Source organism: Budorcas taxicolor, chromosome 25 (genome assembly GCF_023091745.1).
Source record: "Budorcas taxicolor isolate Tak-1 chromosome 25, Takin1.1, whole genome shotgun sequence".
Classification (NCBI taxonomy): domain Eukaryota; kingdom Metazoa; phylum Chordata; class Mammalia; order Artiodactyla; family Bovidae; genus Budorcas; species Budorcas taxicolor.
In genome coordinates, this window is record NC_068934.1 from 40384832 (window position 1) to 40399845 (window position 15014).

General features: G+C 47.8%; 1 pseudogene; it reads left to right on the top strand.

The window, feature by feature from the left end:
- The first annotated feature begins 4727 nt into the window (after positions 1-4727).
- On the top strand, positions 4728-12614 carry LOC128068572 (pregnancy-associated glycoprotein 2-like; annotated as a pseudogene).
- Positions 12615-15014: the final 2400 nt, after the last annotated feature.

Here is a 15014-nt window from a genome sequence, read left to right on the forward strand (position 1 = left end):
TCGACGTGATTGCGCCCCTCCTACAATCTCTTTGTGGCTTCTCCCTTGTCCTGTGACATGGGGTATCTTTTTTTTTTTTTTTGGTGGGTTCCAACATCTTCCTGTCAAAATCCGGGAGATAGTAAAGGACAGGGAAGCCTGGCATTCTGCAGTCCATGGGGTCACAAAGAGTTGGACACGAATTAGCGACTGACCAACAACGAAAGTATTGAGTCTTGCTCCTCCCAGAAGCCTTCACTTCCAGATCCGTCTTGGCTGAGGGGTGCACGCACACCCGGGGGAGGTTCCCAGGGTGAGTCAGGTAAGGAAAAAGAGATCAGATAATTGGCCTGAAGGAAGACAAAGACCCTGAAAAACTGACCTATATAAATAACTTAATCGCCTCTTTAGTGAACTCCTACTCACTAGGCCCATCCTCTTTCTCTCCGGGTGTGCCTCTCCGCCTTGCTCTCATCTCATCTGTACAAACCATTTCTCTGTGTGCTCTCCCACTTGTTCTATGTCTTTCATAAGAAACTTTGTACCTTCGTTTATAGTTTCTGCCTCCGTGATAAAGGCATTTTTCACTGGGGGACAAAGATCCAGGGAAAAATAGCTTCTAGCCTCTAGGACTTGCTGGTCTGGTGCCTAGGATTCCTGGTTCTCATCCTGGCTACCAGGCTCAATTCCTTGGCAGGAAATGAAGATCTTGCTTCACACCACATCTCGCTGCCGCCTCACCGAGATCAGAACTACAACACTGCTCTCTTAGTCCACCCAGGGTGTCGTAGACCTGAGGCTACATGTCCAAGATCAAGGTGCTGGTCAACTGTGCTCCTGGTGGGAACCCTCTTCTTGGCTCCCAGACAGTTCTCTCATTGCTGTGTCCTCACATGTGAAGGGGAGGGATATTGAGGGAGGAGAGGAGGAGGAGGGAGGGGAAGGAGGGAGAGAGAAAGAGAGGAAGTTCTCAGGTGGCTCTTCTTATAAAGGCCCTGATCCCATCATGAGGGCCCCACCATTAAGACCCCATCTCAACCTAATGATCTCCCAAAGGCCCTGCCTCCTAAAATCATCACATCAGGAGTTAAGGATTCAACATTTCAACTCTAGGGTGGACACAGTTCAATCCATAGTAAATACTCAGATCTATTTCTTTAGATCAATGCACACCCTCATTTAAATGTTAGTTTTTGCTATGTATTCATGTTTGCTAACGTATTTTAAGGAAGAGACTGTTATTGCTGCTGTTGTTGTTGTTTAGTCTGACTCTTTTGTGGCCCCATGAACTTTAGTCTACAGGCTCCTCTGTCCATGGAATTTCCCAGGGAAAAATACTGCAATGGGTTGCAACATTTTTCCTCCAGGGGCTCTTCTCAACCCAGGGATCAAAATAATGCCTCTTGCATTGCAGGCAGATTCTCTACCACTCAGCCTCCTGGGAACCCCAAGGAAGAGAGTACCATTTCATAAAATGTACATAACCACAAATGCTATTTTCTTCCAAATAAAATTAACATCTGATATCTAGCCCATGTTCAAATTTCCCTAATCTTCTAAAAAAAAAAAGTCCTTTATAGTTTACTTATTCAAATCTAGGTCTAGAGGATGAATATTTGGATGTTGCATTTGGTTGTTCTAAGACTTTCAATAAATAAAATTCTCCCCCTTTCTCTTTATACCATTTATTTGTTTAAAATGTGAGAGGAGGTAGGTGATTTGCCTCATAGAAAGTCCCAAGTCTTGTGTTGAGAGCAGGAGTCCACAACACCGATGCCAGGACCAGTACCAGTCTTTGGTCTGTTAGGAACCAGACACACAGCGGAAGGTGAGTGGCACACAAGCAAGTGAGGCTTCATCTGTATTTTCAGCCACTCCCCATCACTCTCCCATCACCCCCAGCCACTCCCCATCACTCTCCCATCACCCCCAGATGGGATAGTCTCATTCCAGGAAAACAAGCTCAGGGCGCCCACAGAGTCTGTATTATAGTGAGTTGTATAACTATTTCATTATATATCACAACATAATAATAACAGAAATAAAGTCCACAATAAATGTAATACCCTTGAATCATCCAGAAATCATCCCCTCTACCACGTCTCTAGAAAATTTGTCTTCCAGGAAACCAGTTCCTAGTGCCAAAAAAAGCTGGACACTGCTGATTTAGAGGACTGCTTCTCTCTTCCTTTATCTATGTATTTCCCTGAAAACGGGTAGTTAGATCTAGACTTGTGTTCAACAAATTTTATTGAAACATTTAATTTGTAGTTACATATATTTCCTATGGCATCTCTTAAGAGACATCTCTTAAGAGGCTAGTTGCCTCACTTTAATGTATGCTGAGAAGCAGCAGGTCCTGATGTTGCCAACCTCATTGCATGCATTATAAACTTCACCTTTGACCCTTCATCTTATGGTTTTATCATCCATGGATGATCTTGACCAAGATCCACTAATTCATGAGAATGTTCCAAAACAATGGTTTCTTCTTTCTACCACTGCTGAATTTAATTCCTGGAAATCTTCAATTAATAAGAGCATTCTTTCAAATGTTTATAGTTACATGAAATATGCTTCATACAAACAAAAATAGCATAAATATTGATGATTATTTCCCTTTCTCAGTGTCCATGACGGTGATTTTGTGCCCTAGCAATCTGCCACAGTGACAAATTACATGTTATCTATTAACATTTGGGACTCCTGAATTTTTATATATTTAATTTGTTTCAGTGGATTTGATCTGATGCTAAAATTATCTCACTTTCAGCCTCATCAAATGGATTCCTAAACTTTCTGTTCAGCTCTTGCTAATCTTTGAAGGCCCTCAAATTCCTGGTCCTTCAAAATTCTCAGGCTTATCTTGTTCATTCCTTGGCCCAGTCCTGAAATCAGTCATCTCTTCAACAACCCATGGACCTTAGGGTGGGAATGGAATTTAGAGGCCGCATGATCTGGAATTTCACAATTCACGTACTATTGAAACCTGGCTTGGAGAATTTTGAACATTACTTCACTAGCATGTGAGATGAGTACAATTGTGCAGTAGTTTGAGCATTCTTTGGCATTGCCTTTCCTAGGGGTTGGAATGAAAACTGACCTTTCCCAGTCCTGTGACCACTGCTGAGTTTTCCAAATTTGCTGGCATATTGAGTGCAGCACTTTCACAGCATCATCTTTTAGGATTTGAAATAGCTCAACTGGAGTTCCATCACCTCCACTAGCTTTGTTGGTAGAGATGCTTCCTAAGGCCCACTTGACTTCACATTCCAGGATGTCTGGCTCTAGATGAGTGATCACACCATTGTGATTATCTGGGTCATGAAGATCTTTTTTGTAAAGTTCTTCTGTGTATTCTTGCCATCTCTTCTTAATATCTTCTGCCTCTGTTAGGTCCATACCATTTCTGTCCTTTATAGAGCCCATCTTTGCATGAAATGTTCCCTTGGTAGCTCTAATTTTCTTGAAGAGATCTCTAGTCTTTCCCATTCTATCATTTTCCTCTATTTCTTTGCATTGATCACTGAGGAAGGCTTTCTTATCTCTTCTTGCTGTTCTTTGGAACTCTGCATTCAAATGGGTATTTCTTTCCTTTTCTCCTTTGCATTTTGCTTCTCTTCTTTTCACAGCTATTTGTAAGGCCTCCTCAGACAGCGATTTTGCTTTTTTGCATTTCTTTTTCTTGGGGATGGTCTTGATTCCTGTCTCCTGTACAATGTCACGAACCTCTGTCCATAGTTCATCAGGCACTCTATTAGATCTAATCCCTTGAATCTATTTCTCACTTCCACTGTATAATCATAAGGGATTTGATTTAGGTCATACCTGCATGGTCTAGTGGTTTTCCCTACTTTTTCAATTTAAGTCTGAATTTGGCAATAAGGAGTTCATGATCTGAGCCACAGTCAGCTCCCGGTCTTGTTTTTGCTGACTGTATAGAGCTTCTCCATCTTTGGCTGCAAAGAATATAATCAATCTGATTTTGGTGTTGACTATCTGGTGATGGCCATGTGTAGAGTCTTCTGCTGTTGGAAGAGGGTGTTGCTATGACCAGTGCGTTCTCTTGGAAAAACACTATTAGCCTTTGTCCTGCTTCATTCTATACTCCAAGGCCAAATTTTCCTGTTATTCCAGGTGTTTCTTGACTTCCTACTTTTGCATTCCAGTCCTCTATAATGAAAGGACATCTTTTTGGGGTGTTAGTTCCAGAAGGTCTTATAGGTCTTCATAGAACAATTCAGCTTCTTCAGCATTATTGGTCAGGGCATAGACTTGGTTTACCATGATATTGAATGGTTTACCTTGGAAATGAACAGAGATCATTCTCATTTTTGAGACTGCATCCAAGTACTGCATTTCAGACTCTTTTGTTGACTATGATGGCTACTCCATTTCTTCTAAGGGAGTTTTGCCCATAGTAGTAGATATAATGGTCATCTGAGTTAAATTCACCCATTCCAGAAATTACAGTAGTCTCTCTGTATTCTGAGAATTTTCCAAGTCAAATACACACAGAGACTGATAGAGGTAAAGGTTTTACGGAGACATTCATGTTTCTTATCAGATCCACCATTACCCTAAAGGGGACAATTAGGGCAGATCAAAGCATATGTAATTAGCTACTCTTGGTCACCACTGCATGCTCAGAACTTGATCTTCCCTGAGTACTTGGCCCCAGGAAGAAGCATGAAGTGGCTTGTGCTCCTCAGGCTGGTGGCCCTCTCAGAGTGCATAGTCATGTAAGTATGGGGACTGTAAGTGGCATCATCTCTCTTTCTGGGCTTTCTCTTTTCATCCTCTTATTCTTCCACCCATCAGGGTTAGAAGAGAAAATAATCACTTCCTGGCAGTCTTAAACTTCAGCTGTCACTGATTGATGAGATTCTTGTCATGGGCACCATGGAGGGCAAGGTTCACGGGTCAGGACTGCAGGGTTGCATAACTCTGGGAGTAGCAGTCACATCATGACCTATAAAGATGGCACTCCTTGGAACTGTTCAGTGCATGACCTGTGCAGCTGTAGGTGTGGTGCTACAGAAAAGCATTTCTCCTGCATTTGCTTTAGGTCTTCTCTCTGCTCTCTCTCCTCTTCTGTGTGTATGTGTCAGTGTCTTCATCTGCATAGGCTCCAAATGGTCATCTGGTTTACCCAAGATTACACAACAGAACCTGTATGCAGACCTAGGTCTTTGACATGTCTTTGCATGGCATTCTGATAAAAGATGACACTCATAAAAAGGCTTGGAGGATACACAGTGCCATTACAATGCCAGATACAACAGTCATACCTGGTTACTGCCATTTCTTTGTTTCCTTTTCCCTATGGCCACCTGGAGACGGAGGCGCCAGAAAGGGAAAGAAAATGAAGTTGCTCAGTCATGTCCAACTCTTTGCGACCCCATGGACTGTAGCCCACCAGGCTCCTCCATCCATGGAATTTTCTAGGCAAGAGTACTGGAGTGAGTTACCATTTCCTTCTCCAGGGGATCTTCCGAACCCCGGGATCTAACCCAGGTCTCCCGCATTGCGGACAGACACTTTACCATCTAAGTTTCCAGGGAATTCCAATTTTTATATATAAAAAGCAGACGCTAGGCTGGGCCTTAAAGAGGAAACGAGAGAGCTTCTCAAACGAAGGGACCTCTGAGCAGAGGTTGTGAGGAGGAGCAGTTGGAAGTGATTTCAGGCCCTAGGATATCCAGAGGGAGGGAGGACAGTGGGAATCAAGGGTGGCCAGGCTGCCAAGTCTGCCCTAACCTCCATCCCTGGCCCCTGTAGACGGCATATGTTGGCAACATCACCATTGGAACACCACCTCAAGAATTCCGGGTCATCACTGACAACAGCTCGTCTGACTTGTGGGTGACCTCTGTCTACTGTCAAAGCCCCTCCTGCTGTGAGTGCCTGCCCCTCACCCATTTGTCCTCCCCTCTCCCCTCTCCATCTTTGGCATCTGACAGATATGGATCTCTTGCGTTGGCAGTTGCATACCGGACATATGACCCCAAGATGTCCACCACCTTCCAAGTGCAAGTGGAGGAAATTCGACCTCCACTATGGCTTTGGAAAGATAACAAGAGTTCTTGCCAGTGAAACTATTTGGGTAATGGGGGAACCAGGGGCTGAGTCCGGGCTGGCCCTGGGAGCAACCACTGCCTGCAAAACAGATGCACGACCAGCTGGGAGGGACTGTCTTTCTGAAAGTCCCCTAGTGGCTGGCCACCTGCCCAGCAGGGCCCTGTCCCTGGGGAGACAGCTCCCCTGCTGACACACAAACTCCCAAAACAATGAACCCCAGAGAGGGGCTTGGGATGTGGACTTGCATCTCCATTACCCAACGTTCATTTTGCTGGAGCAGGAAGAAGGGGCAATAAAGCACCCCCTTGTATATTTGCAGCCTCTACAGGGCACTTTCGTGGTAATAACTTGTTTCATCCTGCAACATCCCCAGGCAGGAGGTACTATTATCAGCTCAGGATAAAGACGAGGGACATGAGGTGCACAGAGCGAGGGCCTTGCCAAGGTCACATATTTTTTCAGTGGAGCTTCGCTGACCTTCAGGACTCAAGTAGGTGTGGGTTTGGGGAGAGGATAAGACTGATCTGGGGCCCCTGGGGCAGCACAGGGCTTCAGGTATCCAGGCAGGGGAATCAGGGGTCACAGATGTAATATGGGCCTGATAAAAAGGGTTCTCACTCTAGGGGGCATTTGACACTAATAAAGACTATGGCCTGCCCACCTACACACACACAAAGTGCCTGAGTATGCCCTCCCTGTGTTTTTCTCGGTCCCTCTCTCTCTCTCTCTCACACACACACACACACACACACACACACAGGCACCCACACACAAGTGTGCACGTCCCCAAAAGCCTGATATCCAGGCAGAATTTTCATTAGAACCCAGCCAGTGACATTGCATAATGGCTTCTGCCTGCCTGGGCACCTGTAGAATCCACAATGCATTGCAATGAATTCAGGTCATGTTTGTCATCAGATCACGAAAGTGAAAGTGTTAGTCACTCAGTCTTGCAACCCCATGGACTTAGCTGGCCAGGCTTCTCTGTCCGTGGAATTCTCCAGGCAAAATACTGGAGTGAGTTGCCATTTCCTTCTCCAGGGGAGCCTTCCAACCCAGGGAATGAACCTGGTTCTCCTGCATTAACAAGCAGATTCTTTACTGTCTGAGCCACAAGGGAAGCCCATCAGATCATAGTGTTGCCAAAGAGAAGACTAGTCTGCTCTCTATTCGTTGTATCCTTAGAGGGGGACCATTCAGTCCTGTCCTGAGTCTGGTTGCCCCACCCATACAGAAGACATGAGATCAATTTGGCTCACTCAGATGGTGTTTGCAGGAGAAGCAGGTGTTGTTAAAATCCACAGCCCCGCACAAATGGAAGCCCAATTCCTATTCCAGCTTGTCCTACCCATCTGAGGTCAACTGAGGCCTCAGTTCTTCTCTGCAGTGCTAGTAGCATTTGCACCAAACAGCCCAGCCTCGCTTCCCAGCGCTTTATGTGGGAACACTCTCCTGTCTCACAGATTGGGAGAGCTGTTGCCAGGAACCAGACAATTGGCCTGACCAAGAATCAGATTAGTGGGTTCCTGGAAAATTCACCTTATGATGGTGTCCTGGGCTTGGCCTACCCCAGCCTCGCCAGGCGTGAAGCCACCCCTCTCTTTGACAACCTGAAGAGACAAGGAGTCATTTCTCAACCTGTCTTTGCCTTGTTCCTGAGCAGGTAAGTCTGAGCTGGACAAGCCCTTCCTCCAAACTAGCTCTAAGATGCTTTCAGTTGCATGAAAAAGCGTAGGCCACCTCATTCAGAAGATTCCTGAGTGATAGTCTAGCCGAGGAGAACTACGGCCCCAGGATCACAACTGGCCCCATCACGGGGTTTTTGTCAATAAAAAATGGTTGTGTTTCATTGGAACACAACCATTCTCATGGATTCGAGGGTGCAGTTTTGTCCAGCGGGATGGAGGTAGGAGGGAGAGAAATGGTCCAGGATATAGCTGGAGGAAAAAGTAACAGGATTTGCTGATGAATTTGATGCAGAAGGAGAGGGATGGTGGGAATGTTTCCTTCCTCACTAACATTTCACCGGGAACCCAGGACGAGCTACAGAATTTGCAGGAGCCAGCGCAAAATGAAAATGTGGAACCCCTTGTTCAAAACATATTAGGAATTTCAAGACAGGGAGAGTGGAGGTGGGCAGCCTGGTCAGCTTGAAGTCCCATAGACAGCACAGGTCACAGGCAAGAGAAGCCAACCCTGGCTGAGCCTGAACCTATGTTCTTAGCTCCCTCAGACATCAGGTTTCCTGAAAAATGACAGGCTAGACAAGGAGGAAGCCCGACCCCTCCAGCAGAGAGTCCTCTGAGGGTATATCTGAGCATTCAGGTGGCTGGAAAGGTCCAGGCCCTCTTCAGAAGGATGGGTAGCTAGAGCCAGGCCTGATGGGTAGCCAGACTGCCCAGCTTTGAACCTCTTCTGTGACACTCATTAGATGGGGACCGAACCTGGTCAGGTACTCAAGCTCTCCAAGCATCCGTTTCCGCATGTGTAAAATGGAGACGGTAGTAGTGCCTCTGATGGGTGAAGAAGCACAGTCCTCAGACAGCGCCTGGTGTTACTCTCCTCCAACGAGCCCCTTCTTCCTTCTCTCTTCAGAGAGCCACTGAAGAGCAGCTTGCTGATGCTTGGTGGGGTGGACCACACCTACCATAACGGGGCTCTCAAGTGGGTACCAGTGACCCAAGCCCGCTTATGGCAGATAACCATGAACCGGTAAGCCTCCCCCTCTGAGGGCCACCCCAAATGATCCTCCCACACATGCACATGGACACATACAGACACACGCAAATGCACTCACAGTCACACACAGACATGTGCTCCACACGCATGCACACATAAAAACATACAGAGACACATATAAACACATACACAGGCAAACATATAAACAGAGAGAGATGCACACAAACACACACAGGAACACACACCACCCACGGGTTCATTTGCCTCAGGGCTGCTGATCGGGCCTGTCACCAGGATCCTGAAAGGGTCCAGAGAGGCCTAGGCAGCTGGGGGAGGGCTGCACCCCTGTGCTAAGAGGTGGGGAGCCCGGCTAGAGGACCCTATAGTGTGGTGAAAAGAGGATCAGGAGGCATTTCACCAACCTGAACAGGATTGTGTGAAGATGACCTACTGAGCAGGGCCACCCAGGACCTAGAGTGTTCTCAGTATGCAGAATTGCCAGTTGAAGCACTGGGAAAACTGGTGTCCTCAGAGAAAGTTACCCAGCACAAAGAGTTTGGCTACAGTCTTGAGACCTAAGAGCAACCCATAAAAAGAGACACCCCACCTGAACAGGGCTACTGACCACCCAAACCGGGCACACAGTGGGGCGGGGGCTGTGACTGAGTCAGGAAGCGGGGGTCCAGGAGTGGCCTGAGAACAAGGAGCAATAATTGATGGGGGTTCTCTGTGATGCCCTCAGGCCACAGCTTCCCTGCTCTTTGGAGGCCCCTGGGTCTGCTCATGCTCCCCTGGCAGGGGCCTCAGGGTCTGAGCCGGGTGAGGGGGCGGTGCTGGGAGACAAACTCTCCCAGGGCAGCCTGAGTCTCCCCCACCCACGCTCTGACCATCTGCTGTCCTAGAGACCTGCATCTTCACTGTATGGGCCGACCCATCGTTGGCGAGACACAGATACAGGTCTCTGGGTGTTCCTCATTCATTCATTCAACAGACATACCTTGTGCATCACCTGGTGTGCTGGGCACTTGAGGGAGGCACTGAGGATCCAACTTGCCGTCACATCTAGTGAGGCAGACGTGCATGAAACGACATGAAATGAAGTTCACACACAGTGAATTACCACCTTGGTACATGCTAGACATGAGGAAGAGTCTACAGAGAGTGAGCAAGACAGGAGCCTGATCTAGTCTGGGGGGAAGACTTTCCTGACATAGTGGCAATTAACCTGGAAGATGAAGAAAAATTAACTAGGCCAAGGGGATGGGGTCTTCTAGGAAGGTCACCAGCACAAGCCCAGGCCCTGAGACACGAAAGAGCCTGGTGCCTGCAAGAACTGAAAGGAAGTCAAAAAGATGATGTGACCAGAGAAAAAGAAAACTGAGTCAGGGCAAGAGCTGAAGGGCTTTTCAGGAGACAGTCAGCCAGGGGGCAGTCACTGAAGAGGCTTCAGAGTGATCCTGGTGCCTGCTTTGCCCCTCTGTCTCTCAGCGTCTCCATTAACAAGATGGTGGCTGCTTGTTCTGGCAGATGTCGGGCTATTGTGGACAGCGGGAGCTCAGTGCTGGCTGGCCCAACTCAAGTGGGCCACAGCATCTTCAAACACATCAACCCCAATCCCAAGGAGAAAAACCAGGTGAAGGGTCAAGCCACAGAATCATTCCTGGGCTCCGCACACACCAAGGATCACCTGGGCCAACCTCCGTCCTGCTTTCTTTCGCAGCTTGATTTCATGTGACAGTGCCAAGACCCAGCCTCCTATTATCTCCACTATCAATGGCATGGACTTCCCAGTGTCCCCTAAATACTACCTCCAGAAGGTGAGAGGACAACGTTGGGGGCTGGTTCCCAAATTTGGGATTTGCAAGAACTCTTCGGCTGCCGTTGTGGGGAAGGGACCCTCTACAGGCCAAGCCACACCATGGCAGATGCTGCTGAGCCCCTGTGGCTGGGCCAGCGCCTCCCACAAAACCAACCACGTGAGAGTAAAAGGCAGTCTGGGACATCCATCCTCCTGAACTAAATGTGGAAACACCACCCCATGCAGGCATGGTGGGAGTCACAAGGAGAGGGGAACACTGAGGGCCTCAGTCCTCACAGAGCTTCCGTTCAACCAGAGCCCTCAGATGCAGAAACATAGAAAGTCAGCTCTAGCAACCCCTGAAATAGAACAGGTGACAAGGAGGATGTCTGGGGACAGTCCCACTGTGCTGTCCCACCATAGGGGTCAACAGTCTCCCCTTCCCAACTCGAAAGACTCCAGGTTGAGATCATAAATTACATGCCGACCCTAGAACTTCACTGCAACTTCACACTCTGTGAGCTGGGGTTCTGACCCCTCTGTGGGGAGGTTGGACGCTAAGGTAAATAAAGGATGTACAGTGACTGCTCAGCCCCAGCACAGGGTGGAGGCTTCATGTCAGCTCCCTGTGGGAGTTCAGAGCAGGCCGATGGGCTCAAAGGAGGCTTGGAAGAAGAGACAGAATTGCAGAAACTCTAAACACCCCAGCCTCATGGAGGAACGAGGAAGCCTGCTTGGGTTGAGGTAATCTATATTGGATTCCTTACAAATGGTAGCCCCGGGTGCTGTACAAAGGGGTCCAGGGGCAGATGATGGGTGATAAGGGATACAGACCAGGGGAGCTTCAAGATAAGTTACCCAACCCAGTCTGGAGTGGCCAAATAATGTGAGTGTGGGACCAGAAAAGTTTCCTATGGCCTGAGAGCAGTATAAAGAACGCATTGTGACAATGCTATTTACAATGGGTAACCAACAACAACCTACTGTGTAGCTCAGGGAGCCCTGCTCAGTGTGATGTGGCAGCCTGGATGGGAGGGGAGTTTGGGGGAGAATGGATACATGTATATGTATGGCTGAGTCCCATTGCTGTCCACCTGAAACTATCACAATACTGTTAATTGGCTATCCTCCATTAAAAAGTTAAACATTTTTTTAGAAAAAATAATGGGTTGTGGCCAATGGAGAGCTAAACAGGCATTCTTAGCAGAGAGAAAAAAGAGAGCAGGAGTCAGAAGGAAAGAAACAGCAGTATTTGAGGGGAACTACGGGCCATTCTTGTTCTTTATTTAAAAAATACATTGAAGTAGAACTGATCTACAATGTTGTGTTAATTTCTGCTCTGCACTTAAGCCACTCAGTTTTATATATATTCAAATATATACATGCTGCTGCTGCTTAGGCGCTTCAGCTTGCCTAACTCTGTGAGACCCCATGGACTGCAACCCGCCAGGCTCCTCCATCCAGGGGATTCTCCAGGCAAGAATACTAGAGTGGGTGGCCATGTCCTCCTCCAGGGAATCTTCCCAACCCAGAAATCGGTCTCCTGCATTGCGGGCAGAATCTTTACCACTGAGCCACCAGGGAAGCCCACAAATATATACCAGCTCTTTTTTATATTCTTTCCCATTACAGTTTATCATGGGATACTGAATACAGTTACCTGTGCTATACAGTAGGACTTTGTTATTTAAATATCAAATATTAGTTCGCATCTGATAATCCCAAACTCCCAATCCTCCCCTCCCCACACCCCTCTCACATGTTTTGGCCCTTCTTGTTCCTATACCCTCACTACTGCAGCCGCTATAAGAGCCACTTGATTCTTCCCAAAGAAGGGGAAAAAATGGGAAAGCTCTCTGCTCTAGATATTGAGGGGGTGGCAGGTAAGTGCTCATGCTGCCTGGTGTGTATTTCTGTCTCCCCCAGGTTTCTAAAGACATCTGCTTTATCAGCTGTCATGGGGGCACGGAAGACATGAGCCCCTCAGAGACCTGGGTCCTGAGTGACATCTTCCTGAGAGCATATTTCAGTTTTTGATCGGAGTAAAAACAAGATTGACCTGGCTCCCTCAGTGTAAATGCTGGGCTGTTTCAGGAATCACTCCAAAGACACACTCACACAGAGGGCACTCCCTCCCAGGGATGCTGAGGCACTGTGTTTGGGGCTCTGTAAGCCCTGTCCTCAGCAAAGAATAAAGGATTTCATCTCAATGGAGCTCACACGAATGGCTGCCTCTCTGAGTCTGGAAGGTACATCACAACCGGGCAGGATCTAGAATCAAGTCTGAAGCACAAACGAGAGGAGCCCAGCTCCAACTGGCTTCAAGAAAAGGGAGACTTATTGGAAGGACACAGGTATCCAGGACACAGGAACAAGAACAGATCCGAAGATCTCAGGGACTGGACTCAACAAATCAGAAGCCGTCAGTTCACTCTTTCCTCACACTTCCCTTTCTCTCTTCTTTGATTCTCTTAGCCTGACAGCTTTCTTAACGCAGGTTTCTACACCTAGTGAGAGAGTTTCAAGCTGCCTGCCTCACGCCTTGATCTCTCTAAGGCAACTAACCAGTAAGGAAAGAAGCTCAGAAGACATCAGGGTGCAAGGGAGGGCTCTGAATGGACCGTCTCAGATCGTGTGTCCAGTCCTGGACCAAGCATCCTGGCAGGGGCACGGCATTCTATAATTGGCTTAATTCGTCACCCGGCCCTGCCCCCACAGCATGTGATCGACCGGTTCCTCATTAACAGACCCTGAGAAAGAATTATTTTCTTCTTTCCTGATCCTTTCCTTCTTTCTTTGTTTTTTCTCTCCTTTAATTCCTTTCTTTGTTTTGTCTCCTCTGAGCATTCACCTCCACAGAGCTCACAAACCTAGGTGTAAGAAAACTTCAGATTCCTCCAGGGACCACATCAGTCAAGAGAACAACAAACCCAAGATGTCTGGATGGAACTCAGATCAATAGAATTCAGCTTCGTGCTCCGTTCATGGCTCAGTGGTCAAGAATCCACCTGCCAATGCAGGAGACATAGGTTCGATCCCTGATCCAGTAAGAACGCACATGCAGAGAATCAATTAAGCCCGTGGACCGCAACTATTGAGCCTGTGCTCTAGAGTCCAGAAACCACACTACTGAGCTCACGTGCAGTCACTACTGAGGCCCACATGCCCTCCAGCCCATGCTCCACAACAAGAGAAGCCACTGCAATGAGAAGCCAGCAAATACATTAGAAATACATTGGAAATAAGACAATGGGGTAAAAACCCCAACGTGGTCACTTACTGTGCAGCACCCTGCCTAACTAGGACTCACTTCTAGGATTCACTTCATCTGCAAAATAGGCTCATCACCTAACTTGAAGTGTACCCAGAATCTCATATGTTTACAAAGCCCCAGAACCCTGCCAACACCATATGGCAACAAGACAAAAAGAATAAGAGCTACTGCTACCCTAAGGGGGGTGGAAAAAAAAAACAGAAGCTTCCCAGATGAAATCTACAAAGAAATTTTTCTGCATAATGGAAAATACAAAGGCACCAAGCCAGATTTCTGAGATAATCTAGGGGAAAAAAAGCTTTTCTGGGCATATGACTGTCACAAGTTCTTGTTTCAGGGACCAGTCTTCCTCCCCAAGTCCTAACTCCCAGGCCTGTGCAGGGCCTGGAAAGTCAGCCAAAGAAAAGTCTTCTTTCCCAAGTGCCTCTGTCATCACTACCAGCAGCTCTAGGGCTGACAGTCACAGACCTCACAAGTTTAGCATCTTGGGGGCACCAGTAGGAAATGGGACTCCTGGGTAAGAGGCAGGCAGCCGATGAAGAGGGTGGAAAAGCCCCTAGCCAGCAACAGTATTACTGGGATACTGCTGGAGTGAAAGGAAGTGAGTCTGAAGTTTCCAGAGTTAAGGGTGGACATTACCAAGGTGAGTGAACCCAGACATTGGGCAGCTGAGAAAGCACTGACTTCTCTCAGGGGCAGAAACACTAAGGTGTAGAGTCAACTTTGCCAGTAACACACAAACACACATCACTGCTCTTGGAACCCAGGAGGAACTAGACACACCTTGGAGATACACAAACACCAATGACCTTTGTACCCAGCAGGCCCAGAACTAGGGACTGGCCAGTGATGCTGGGAAAAGGATAGGGGCCAGGAGCAGACCCAAGGCTGAGAAGCCATACCCTCACTGCCTGGAGGGGCGGGGCGGAGGGGGAGTGCACAGCTCAAAGGGTTACAGATCAGAGCATCCCTTGGACCCCACTCTGCCAAAGAATCCCCCTGGCAAGTCAGACCCCACTCTTACCCTTCTCTCCCCACCTGTATGATGGGCAAATTGGCTCTTAGCTCATCAGAAGTGTGGCAAGCAAGATGCTCAAGTACAGGGAGGAGGGTGAAAGGTGGTGATGAGGAGTGGCGCGGGACTGGAGGCCCGACTGGCCCAGGGAGCTTGGGCACTGCCTCCTTCTACTGGTTGAACTGCAA